General features: G+C 43.4%; 1 protein-coding gene across 7 annotated transcripts in view; it reads right to left on the bottom strand.

The window, feature by feature from the left end:
- The window catches only part of MATN2 (matrilin 2), a 155,416-nt gene that overhangs the window by 140,698 nt on the left and 1,850 nt on the right, over nucleotides 1-12,868 (bottom strand). The gene's annotated exons all lie outside the window — the stretch shown is intronic.

Raw genomic sequence — 12,868 nt, 5'->3', positions numbered from 1 at the left:
CTCCTCATGCCATGTGGGAATATGGTTAATATGGACTTAATCCACGTAACGAAGGCATTCAGGGTAGTGTCTGGCACACATGGGGAGGCGAGGACAAGCAAACAAGCAACAGCATTAGGGGACCAGAGAAGAATAGGATCAAAGGCAACGTTGAGCACAAAGCTCTCGGATGCAGAAAGAATTTTGACTCTTGAGTTGAGCTTCAGATATCCACAGGCGTGAGGGAGTTTCAACCAGAGAAGCACACTCTTGACCAGACTTTACCCGTTTTCTGTACTGGTCCTGGAGAGTAGCTGGTGTGAAGGCTCTGGAGGAAAGATTCTGAGCAGGGAAGCGACATGGTCAGATCCAGGGTCTCCCAGGATGGCCAATCTCAGTGCTTCACATGGGATGAGAAAGGTACTTTCCACATGGTGAATGATGTTGCCTATTCTGCCTGGCAAACCCTCGTGGAGAAGGCAATATCCTGGGACTAGGTTTAAACGTATTTTTCTTCTAGTTTCTATCATTATAGTGGGTGTCATAGCAATTTATTAGTTTATACAGATTAGTGAGGAGGAGGGAATATTTAAGGAGGAACAACATTTAAGGAAGATCATCTGCTGTAAAGTCTTTACTAAATCCTCATCCTGTGCTTGGCAATTTCACCCAGTTGATTTCATTCAATCTTCAGACGTATCTCGCATAACTCAGAATTATTATTTCTGCTTTTTAGAGATGGGGAAACTGAGGCCCAGAGAAGTTTAGTAACTTGGCCTAGGTCACCCAGCTAAAGTAAGTAGCAAAGTAAGGATTCAAACCCAGGGTAAGAGGCTAATTTGCCAATTCACCGATGAGAGAAAACTTGATTAGCTGCAAGTCAAGTCCCCGTAAGGCAATTCATGAAAGGCCATAGCTGTTTCACCACCAGACGTGGAAACAGGGCAGGGCAGGGGCAGGGACCACTTCCTAAAACATGAAAAAGTAAATACTCAATAATTCAGTGAACTGTTTGCTCAGCAAACTGTTTTCAGGAATTGACCTGTAGATGAACCCAGGTCTGTCGACCTTCGAAGTCCACAGTTTTTCACACTTGCTGTGTTGAGCTAGCTCACTTTTCACTATGCATTAAAATTCTATTAAAAATAGCAGATGTTTATTCAGCACTTACTATGTGCCAGGCACTGGGCCAAGTGCTTTAAATTTATTAAGTCATTTAATTCCTACAGTAACTAGAGAAGTTCAATAATTTGCCCAAGGGTATGCAGCTGATAAAGGGGTGAAGCTCCAGAGCATTGCTAGTTCATTACAGATAACTACTGCCCACCCCTTATGAACAAATTAAACTCTTTACTAATTGGACTGTTCCCTATTCATAGCTTAATCTGTGAGATTCCTTTCTAGAAAAGGAAGAAAAAAGATTTTGCCTCTTTCTCTGGTCTTAAACCTACTGTTTACTGTCAAGTTTCCTCGGTATTTATCACATTTTATGTGACATTCTAAGTGTGTTATGTATGTGATTTATTATCTTAATGATGTTCTCCTTCCTCCCATCTGAGCAAATACAAAGTCCGCGTTTATTTCTTTTAAAATGTATACAACATGCTCTGAAGGCGCACGTCCATCCTGACACATCTGCAATTAAATCCAAACATTTAGAGCACGATGTGGTGGATAATTATCATTTTCAAAAAACAAATACCACTTCATGTGGCTTGGGTTTACTGTGGATTTCAAGAAGTGTTTGCATTTTCAAGTTACCATGGCCAACCAAAAGGCCCTGAAGATAGATGAGGGATAGGGAGTTAAAAAATAAACAGAAATAAACACTTCTAGCTGTCTAACCCTGAAAAGGTTACTTTCCCTCTCTCTGCCTCAGTTTCCTCATCTTTAAACTGGGGATAATGAAGAAACCTGATCGTTGCATGAATTATATCAGCTCATATATATGTAAAGCACATAGAACACTGCCTGGCACATAGTAAGTGCTCAAGAAGCAATAGTTACTTATTATTATTATCATCATTATTCAAGCAAACCAATTAATATAAAGTACACACTGCTAATTTTTGTCATACTGAGCCATTTAATGTACCTTATATTAACTTTGATGCTTACTTATGACTACTCTACTAAAACAATGACACACAAATCCATAATCTGAAAATACATGTTAGTATCTAAAAGTATTTAAAACTCTCTTTTTCAGAATGAAATAATGCCACTTGCAGCAACATGGATGGACCTAGAGATTATCATACTAAGTGAAGTAAGTCAGAAAGAGAAAGACAAATACCATATGATACCACTTATATGTGGAATTTAAGATATGACACAAATGAACTTATCTACAAAACAGAATCAGACTCACAGACATAGAGAATAGACTTGTGGTTACCGAGGGAGAGGAGGGATGGATTGGGAGTTTGGAATTAGCAGATGTAAACTATTCTATATAGAATGAATAAACAACAAGGTCCTACCATAGCACGGGAACTATATACAATATCCTGTGATAAACCATAATGGAAAAGAATATGAAAAAGAATGTATGTATAGGTATAACTGAATCACTTTGTGTACAGTATAAATTAACACAACATTGTAAATCAACCGTACGTCAATAAAATATTTTTCTTAAATGTTCTTTTTTTTTCTTTTTTTTTTTCTTTTTTTAATTTTTTTTATGTTTGCGGTATGCGGGCCTCTCACTGTTGTGGCCTCTCCCATTGCAGAGCACAGGCTCCGGACGCGCAGCCTCAGTGGCCATGGCTCACGGGCCCTGCCGCTCCACGGCATGTGGGATCTTCCCAGACTGGGGCACGAACCCGTGTCCCCTGCATCGGCAGGCGGACTCTCAATCACTGCGCCACCAGGGAAGCCCAAATGTTCTTTTTTCAAAATGCAATGGCACAGCAAGTCACAGTCTGGTAGAAAAGATTTACAAAACATTATCTGATATATCATTTATCTCCAGACATAAGCTCTTATAACTCAACACAAAGACAAACAACCTACTTGAAAATGTGCAAAATATTTGAACACTCATATTGCCAAAGAAGACATTCAGATAACAAATAAACGTATGCGAAGATGTTCAACATTCTTAGTCATTAGAAAAATGCAAATTAAAAATCACAATGGGGCTTCCCTGGTGGCGCAGTGGTTGAGAGTCCGCCTGCCGATGCAGGGGACACGGGTTCGTGCCCCAGTCCGGGAAGATCCCACATGCCGTGGAGCGGCAGGGCCCGTGAGCCATGGCCGCTGAGCCTGCGCGCCCGGAGCCTGTGCTCCGCAACGGGAGAGGCCACAACAGTGAGAGGCCAGCGTACCACACACACACACACAAAAAATCACAATGACATTCCATGACAAATCCACTAGAATAACAAAAATTAAAAAGACCGATATAACCAAGTGTTGGCGAAGATGTGGAAAACTGGAATCCTAATACATTGCTGGTAAGAATGCAAAATGGTGTAGCCACTTAGGGAAACAATTTAGCAGTTTCTCATTCAGTTAAACATACACTTCCCAAATGAGACAGCACAGGGTGACCAACTGGTCTGGTTTGCCTAGAATTGCCTGTGTTTTTGCACTGAAAGTTCTTCATCCCAGAAAACTCAGTCCTGGGCAAACTGGGCAAACCAGCAACCTAGATATTTACCCAGAAGATATAAAAACACACCCACACAAAGACTTATACTCAGATGCTCATAGAAGCTTTCTTTGTAAAAGCTGAAAACTGGGAACAATGCAAATGTCCATATATTAACGGACAGATAAATAAATTGTGGTACATCCATACAATGGACTACTACTCAGCAGTTAAAGGAATGATGTAATGGGTGAATCTCAAAATAATTAGGCTGAGTGAAAGCTGCCAGACACAAAAAGAATACATACTGAACAATTCTATTTATATGACATTCAACAAAGGGCAAAAGTCTGTGACAGAAAGATCAGTGGTTCCAGGGGGTGGGATGGGAAAAGAGGGTCAGCTACAAAGGGGCAGGAGGGAAATTTCAGGGGTGGCAGAAATGTTCACATCATGATTATGGTGGAGGTTACATGGCTCTATACATTTGTCAGAACCCATCAAATTATACACTTAAAAGTGATGAATTTGATTGTTTTAAGTTGGACTTCTAAAAAGCTGTTTAATAGAAACTAAAAGAATGGGGAAAAGGATACTGTATACAAGTCAACATAAAACCAGCATGGCAATATTCATATCAGACAAGACAGGCTTTTTAAAAAAAAACGCAATGGCAGTGAAACAAGAAAAAATAAGTCAGTACATGTAGCCCACATTAATCACTGTTTCTCAGGGAGGCATTTACAGCTGCTAGCATTTGAAGAACAGGAGCCAGATCCAGTTCCAACTGGAAAACAAAATGATGTTTGAGAAACAGTTCCTTTCACATACGGGCATATGAGAAGCATTGTTGTGCTGAGAAATAGAGGTTAATTCAATCAGAACAGATTCCATGAAGCATTTGGGGGCATGGAAAGAATATTTTTTAAAACAATTAAACAGCTTTGACTTTTGTTCTAGCAATTTTTCTCCTCTCCATGAGACAATGAGTCTTTTCATTTAGCTTCACCAAGAGGGTGGGGCAGAGAGAGAGGAGGGGATTGTTCTAAGCATCACTGTTTCAAGTAAATCGACAGATGGCGTAGCATCCCATCAGAGCCAACACTACGTGCCGTGGGCCTTGAGAGGAGAGGCCTGGCTCTGTCACAACACGCTGCGACCTCGGTTAGGTGATTTAACTCTCTGGGCTTTAACGAGTCAGCCATGAAATGAGAGGCGTGGTCTGGAAGCAGCGTTCCTCAGCCTAAACCAGACCACAGGCCCAGGACAGGGGCCCAGGACAGGACAACGCTGCTCCCCTGAGGAAGATGGGCATGACACCCTCTTCCTGCCCCTGCACAAGAAGACAAAGGAGCTAAAGCACTAATATTTTCTAAGTGCCTACTATGGGCCAGGCAGTGAGCTGGGCGCTTGTATACTGTTATCTCATTCTGTGAGGTGGACGAGGTCCCAATTTCATGGGAGGAACACCGGCGGCCGCAGATAAAAAGACACTCTCCAAGGTCTCAGAGCTAGTTAAGTGACAAAGCCAAGATTCTACCCCCACCACCTCTCAGGCAGCCAGCCTACTTGCTAAAAAAGAGATTTTGAGTCCCCTCTCCAATTCTGAAAGTTCTTAGACATCATAGTTAAGAGTTTTGTCCCTCAAAGGCCACTCCACTGGTACACCAAGTGTGCATACTAACTACTCTGTGTTCAATGAGAACCAGTCACACAGGGCTGGGGCCGCAGCAGCCCCAGAGGCCTTCCTTCCCGTCTCCCACCTCAGACCAGAATCCCCAGCTCCCACAGGGCCGGCAAATGGAGCCCAACCTCCATTTAGATGTTGACATTTAGATGTTGACCTGACATTGGCTTTCTGTGACTTTCACCCAGTGGTCAAGGCCTGCTTGCCAGCCCAGCCTTTCCAGGTACAGACTCAAGTCCTTTCATGGTCAAGGTAACTCCATCTGCTCCGGTACCCGGACTGGAAACTCGGCCTCAGCTTCCATGTGTCCTTTGCGTCACCATCACATTCATGGGTGGACAAGCCCTGGCTTTCCCGCCCCTGCTCCAGCCCTCCTGACGGTTCCTGCCACTGCAGCAATGCTCCAGTCTATTTCTCACCCAGACTTCTCCAGAAGCTTTGGAACTGCTCTTCCTGCCTTGGGTCCTGCCCCTTCCGTGCTCAGAACCCACCTATGGCCTTACTACGTAACATTCACGTTCAAGGCCCTCCATGACAGACCACTGCCCGCCCTACAACCATGGCAGTCCCACGTGCACCCCAGCCCCTCTACCGGTGCCAAAAGAATTCAGATTCTTGTCCTAGCCGGGTGCCTTCATCCATGCTGGTCCCTTGGCCTGGTCTACCTTCTGTATTATTCAAAAACACATTCATTCCTAAAGGCTCAAGTCACATGTCACCCACCCTCTAAAATGTTCTCCGATTTTCCCAGCAAGGATTGACTTTTCTACGCACCCCTGACAACGGGTTTGTTGTCTGCTCTAGCACTGGGTTTTTGTTTGTTTGTTTTTGTTTTTTGGCCGCGCTGTGCAGCTCGTGGGATTTTAGTTCCCTGACCAGGGATCGAACCCACGCCACCGCAGTGAAAGCACAGAGTCCTAGCCACTGGACTACCAGGGAATTCCCTAGCACTGTGTTTCTTTTTCTTGTTTCCATATCTGTCTCCCTGCCTAGACTCTGAACTGTTCCTTGAAACCACACCCATGTGCTAGATGCTGAATTTCGTAACTAAAGTTTTAGAAAATAGGTAAATGTTGAATAAACACATTTATTGATCAACAAAAGATCAATAAATGTTGAATCAAATTGGCCCTAGTTCTGCACCTGACAACTGCCAAGGCCGAGCCCAGGTCTTCGTCTACATACTGTTTGCCTTAACGCAGGCAACCCCAATGGCTCTCTCCTATGACGGAAGGAGCCTCTGCCCCAGATTCCTTGGCCTTGAATACATAATTTTTAAATGATATAGATGAAATATCAAACATCTAGTTATAATAATTAAAGTATCCATTTATTCATACATGCATATTCAAAACATCTGAAATTACAAAATATATATTCACTTAGAAATAATGCTTTATTCATTAAAAATGTTTCAGAAAACAGTGTTTTCTCTCATGTCATAAAACAGTTTTCAAATGCTTGCCTCTCTAACATCAGTATTTCATCAATGCTAAAGATTTTTTTGTTTTCTGACATCAGATACAGCACCTTCTGAATCTATATATGATACTGTCATTGGAAATTTTATCTCAGACCACCAGTTCCCACTTATGTAACATGAGGACAGTTGTTGGGTTTTTTAATATGTCCTGGAGGCATAAATTCACCATCTCTGCAACTTACTCATTCACTGTGCTGCTCTTAAAGTATCGTATCCAGTGTCATCCAGCCCTTGCAATTGTGAAACTGTGCCCAGAGGAATAATGACTAAATTTGAGTTGATTTTTCTTTTACTGTTTTGGTCATTGACTTCTACATGTATTCAAAATTAGCACACTGATTGAGGACATTTCAAGCTAACGTGTCTTCCCCCAGTAGTACTTTGTTCAACATATTTCAAAGAGTTCCACATACTCTGAGAGACTTTGCAAGGACTCACATATACAGCAATTTCCTCTTTTCCAAGGAATCATTTTCTGGGGAAAAAAAACCCCTCACTTCATATTTTGGAATATATGGTCATTCCTACCTTATCTTTCCTCCCTTCCATTCAATCAAGCACCATGTTCTACCACATGAGGTCTCGCATGCCTTCTCCCTTTTCCATCCATACCAAGGTCACAGCCCTAGGCTTGCCCCTTATTCATATTGGAGAGACTACAAAGGTCCTGGCAGACACTACTGGTTGCCCCCCAATATCCTCCCCTCCTTCTTTAGTAATAGAACCCTCACTTTTTAACTGGACACATAATGGGGCTGGAAAAACACCAAGATGCCCAGTCTTCCCTTCTTCCCTATCAGGTGACTGCATGGGGGTTAGGGGGGATGGAAGTGGATGCGGCGAGTACAACTTCAGAGAAGTGTCCTTAAAGGAGGGGTGGGGGAATGACCGCCTTGCTTTTGCCTTCCTGCTGGCTGGAATGAGCACATCCTGGCTGGAAACCCACCAGTCATTTTGAACCACGAGGCACCATGAAAATGGAAGTCATGCTGCATGGTAAAAGTGACAGGGCACAAAACTGTGGTTCCCCGACCCCATGCTCACTTTGGACACGCTGCCTCCAGGCTTCTAGACAGAAATAAACTTCCTTCTTCAGGTCACTGTCATTTCTGTTTTTTGTATAACTTGGAGTTGATCATAATCCTAATTAACTGGCTGTTTCTAAGTCTCTCCTATTGACGCCATCTGGCACTAGCTGAATTCAATCTTCCCAACATAATATCATGCTTATCATGCACCTGCTCAAAAACTATCAGTGACTTCTACACACCAAGCCGATAAAATCCAGATTCCTGGGCTTCCCTGGTGGCGCAGTGGTTGAGAGTCCGCCTGCCGATGCAGGGGACACGGGTTCGTGCTGCAGTCCAGGAAGATCCCACATGCCGCGGAGCGGCTGGGCCCGTGAGCCATGGCCGCTGAGCCTGCGCGTCCGGAGCCTGTGCTCCGCAACGGGAGAGGCCGCAACAGTGAGAGGCCCGCGTACCGCAAAAAAAAAAAAAAAAAAATCCAGATTCCTTAGCTTAGCACTCAAAGTCCCATAATCTGGCCCTGTCTTACAATGCTAACCTCAGAAACACCCCCATCCATTCCACCAACACACACACACACAACACACACACACACACACACACACACACACACACACACACACACACACACACACACACACACACACACACACACACACACACACACACACACACACACACACACACACACACACATTAACCCTCCATTCCAGCCCGGTAGCTCCATACAACGTCTCTCACTCACCGCTGGTTGGATTGAGTTTAGGACAGCGGAGATACAGGGAGGGAATCACTCCCTTTCAAATTGAACTGTGAATGGAAACAACCTTAACAAGAGAACAGATACACTGTGGTGGAGGCATATAATGGGCTATTATACAACCATAGAAATGAGTGAATTACCGCTCGGCGCAATATCATCATAAACTTACAAACATAATATTGAACAAAATTAAATTCAAAAATGGACAAAATGAATCTACAGTCTTAGGAATCGGGATAGTGGTTACACTTGAGGTGTCAGTGCACAGAAGGAGGCGTGAGGGGGGGATTGTGGGGTACTGGGAATGTTCTGCTGATTACTCAGTATGCTGACTGCAGGTTCATGAAAAAGAATCCAGCTACACGCCAGATTTGCGCACCTTTCTATATGTATGCTTCAGTAAAAAGTTTACTTAAAAAACAGGCAAACTAAGTTAGAAGAGCAGTTACCTTCAGGGGGAGGTGATAATTAATTGGGTAATTGTGGGCACAAAGTGGGGCTTCTGGGGTGCCGATCTGGGAGATGGTCACATAAGAGTGTTCATTTTGCAAAAGAGCCATTGTACTGTTCCCTTATGGTTTGTGCATCTTTTTATATGTTCTTTTGATTAAAATTTTACTTAACAAGTGAAGTGTGCAGTACTACTCCTGCCACCCTTGCTCTCTGATCATGCCATGGACAAAGGGATTCAGGGAGAGATGTGAGCTGCAGCAGAGATTTTAGAGAGAGGCTAATGGGTGTTCTCTCTTGAGAGGGCTATTGTGCACATTCTGGAAGAGGTGTTGATAAGAATGAGGGTGCACAGCTGGTCCTGACCTGGAACTCCTTCTCAAGCCCTGGGGTGGGCAAAATAATGTCCCTCCAAAGATGTCCATGTCCTAATCCCCAGAATCTGTGGATATGTTACGTTACACAGCAAAGGGGAATTACAGTTGCTAATCAGCTGACTTTAAAAATAGGGAGATACCCTACATCAACTATACTTCAATTAAAAAATAGCAAAAAATAGTGAGAGCATCCTGAGTTACCCAGGTGAGCCCAACGCAATCACCAGGGTCCTTAAAAACAGAAGAGTGAGGCAGCATGAGAAGGACTCAGCCTGACATTGCTGGCTTTGAAGATGGAAGGAGGCGACAAGCCAAGCAATGAGGGAAGATTCTAGAAGCTGAAAAAGACAAGGAAATGGATTCTCCCCTAAAGCCTCCAGAAGGAACAATTCACCCAGTAAGAACCATTTCAGACTTTTGACTTCCAGAAACATAAGATAATAAACTTTTTAAAAACTGAAGTATAGTTTACAATGTTGTGTTAGTTTCAAGTGCATAGCAAAGTGATTCAGTTATACATATATATATTATATATAATATATATACTCTCAGATTCTTTTCCATTATAGGTTATTATGAAATATCGAGTATAGTTCCCTGTGCTACACAGTACGTCCTTGTTGTCTACCTATTTTATATTTAGTAGTGTGTATATGTTAACCCCAAACTCCTAATTTATCTCTCCCCCCTCACCCACTATCCCCTTTGGCAACCATAAGTTTATTTTCTGTCTGTGAGTCTATTTCTGTTTTGTAAATCAGTTCATTTGTATCATTTTTTGAGATTCCACATATAAGTGATATCATACGATATTTGTCTTTCTCTGTCTGACTTAATATGATAATGTCTAGGTCTATCCATGATGCTGAAAATGGCATTATGTCATTCTCTTTTATAGCTAGGTAATATTCCATTGTACATATATACCACATCTTCTTTATCCATTCATCTGTGGATAGATGTATAGGTTGCTTCCAATAAACTTGTTTTATGTCACTAAGTTTGTGGTAACTTATTACAGCAGCAGTGGGAAACTAATACACACACTGTCTGGAAATTTCAGAGAGGTGGTAATTTTATTAGAGGAGATCTTGGGGATGGGGGCATTCTTTGTATTTCAATGGAAATGGAGAAGGAGAAGGAGCTAGAAAAAATCAGCAAACACTGTTGATGGGGAAAAGGAGACCATTCTGAGGGGCTAGTGTTAAAAGTTGAGGGTTTGTCAAAGAAAGGGAGAAACTGTGAAAGTAGGAACTTCAGAACTGAGTTTGAAGCAACCCAGGGCTCACAAAAGATTTGACCTATAGCCTTGACCTCTGTGGTCTTGAGCTTCTCATCTTTAAGACAAGTGAAAACAAACTCACCTAACTGGGAGGTGCAAGGATAAGCCCTCAACAGAAGTGAGATAAAATCCTTTGATTGGGATTTCCCTGGTGGTCCAGTGGTAAAGAATCCGCCTTCCAATGCAAGAGGACGCAGGTTTGATCCCTGGTCAGGGAACTAAGATCCCACATGCCGCGGGGCAACTAAGCCCGCGTGCCACAACTACTGAGCTCGCATGCCACAACTACAGAGCCCACTTGCCTCAACTACAGAGCCCACGCACCCTGGAGCCTGCGTGCCACCACTAGAGAGAGAAAACCCACATGCCACAACTAGAGAGAAGCCTGCACCCACAAGGAAAGATCCCGCATGCCTCAACGAAGATCCCACGTGCCGCAACTAAGACCCGACGCAGCCAAAAATAAAGACATAAATAATAAATAAATCTTTCTAAAAAATCCTTTGCTTTACATCATTTTCTCTAATAATAACTGTTTATTAGGCAGCATAATGCCCCCAAAGATGTCTATGACATAATCATCCCGGAATCTGTGAATATGTTACCTTTGTGGAAAAAGGGACTTTGCAGATGTGATTAAGCTAAGGATATTGAGAAGGAGAAATTAGCCTGGATCATTCAAGTGGGCCCAACTTAATCACAAGGGTCTTTATAAAAGAGAGAGGAAGGGGGGAGAAGGGGGAAGGGAGAGAAGAACTGGAAGCTGCTATGCTTTGAAGATGGAAAATACCAGGAGACAAGAAACATAGGCACCTTTCAGAAGCCAGAAAAGGCGAGGGAACAGCTTTCCCCCTAGAGCCTCCAGAAGGAACATAGCTTGACACCTTGATGTTAGCCCGGTGAGACCTATTTCAGACTTCTGACCTCCAGAACTGAGGGACAATAAGTTTGTGTTGCTTTAAGCACTAAGTTTGCAGTCATTTGTTACAGCAGCAATAAGAAACTAGTACAATAACCTAAAATAGCAGTGGGGTATTCCAATGGGGATGGAGCCACGGTCTCCAACAGTAAAGTTTTCCCTGACAATAAATACTCTAAAAAGAACTTTCGAAAAATGTTAGCTAGCCCACCTGCTCAGCCACTGACTTTACATACAGACAGTTCGGTAAAAATCTTATTTTCAATCAACTCACTCCAAGCACTGGCAGATTAATTCACATTAATTATCTCATTTAACCCTTATAACAACACTATGACATAGATCGTATCATCCCCATTTGATGGATGATATAACTGAGGCTCAGATAATAATAAGTATAGGTAATAAATATTGAGCACTTACTCTGAGCTAGGCATTATACTAAGCACTTCATGTGTGTTAACTAATTTAATTCTCCCAACAATTCTATTTCCATTTACAGATGAGAAAACTGAGGCAGGGAGTCTAAGTAACATTCCAAAATCCTTGCAGGTAATGAGTGGCAGGGCTGAGACTGGAACCCAGGTCCCTCAGGTGCCAAGATCAGGGTCATACTCCCACAACCTCTCATCACTGTCAGCATCATTACCACCAATTACTGATAACAGCCGAGGCCTCTGGGATAGAGCCCAGCCCTGCCTTTCTCTCTGAGTCCCTTTCAGGGTCCTACCAGGTAAGGCAGTGGTGGCTGTCTAACGAGCCACCTGGCAGAGTTCAAAGACGACCTCACGGCTAGAGCTCCAAGTGGCAACTGGTCCCTTGGAAGGGCCTCCCTGGCACTGTTTATTAGCAGCAGCAATGACAGCCTCCACTCTCTCCTTGGCACTTCGGCCTCCCTCTTCCTCTGACCCTCCTGACTTATCCCCACATGTACACTACACAGGGGTGCCCTCCTGAGCCTCCCTAAAGACAGGGAGTCCCAGGAAAGGGCTCTCTTAAACACACATGCTAAAAACCAGAGGGGAGCCAGTCCAGTCCCAGGGATAGCATTTGAGGCTCTGGCTCACTTGGCTGGCCTCAAATGCAGCTGCTCACCCCTGAGTCCCAGCATGTCCCTTCTCACCTCCCACCCAGCCTCACACCCAACACCCTGCAGGCCGGCGTTTACACTGGCACTCCCTCTTCGCCCCAGGCAGAGCTGATTCTAGGAAAACTGTGGGATTTCTCTGCAGAACCTTCAGTGATCCTCTTATTCCTCATCTACCTTTCAAGGAGCAATCTTCTATTTCCTTTGCTTTAAAT

The sequence above is a fragment of the Lagenorhynchus albirostris genome, chromosome 17, assembly GCF_949774975.1.
Source record: "Lagenorhynchus albirostris chromosome 17, mLagAlb1.1, whole genome shotgun sequence".
NCBI lineage: Eukaryota > Metazoa > Chordata > Mammalia > Artiodactyla > Delphinidae > Lagenorhynchus > Lagenorhynchus albirostris.
Note: the sequence above shows the minus strand (reverse complement) of the source record. Positions and strands in the feature narration are given on the sequence as shown.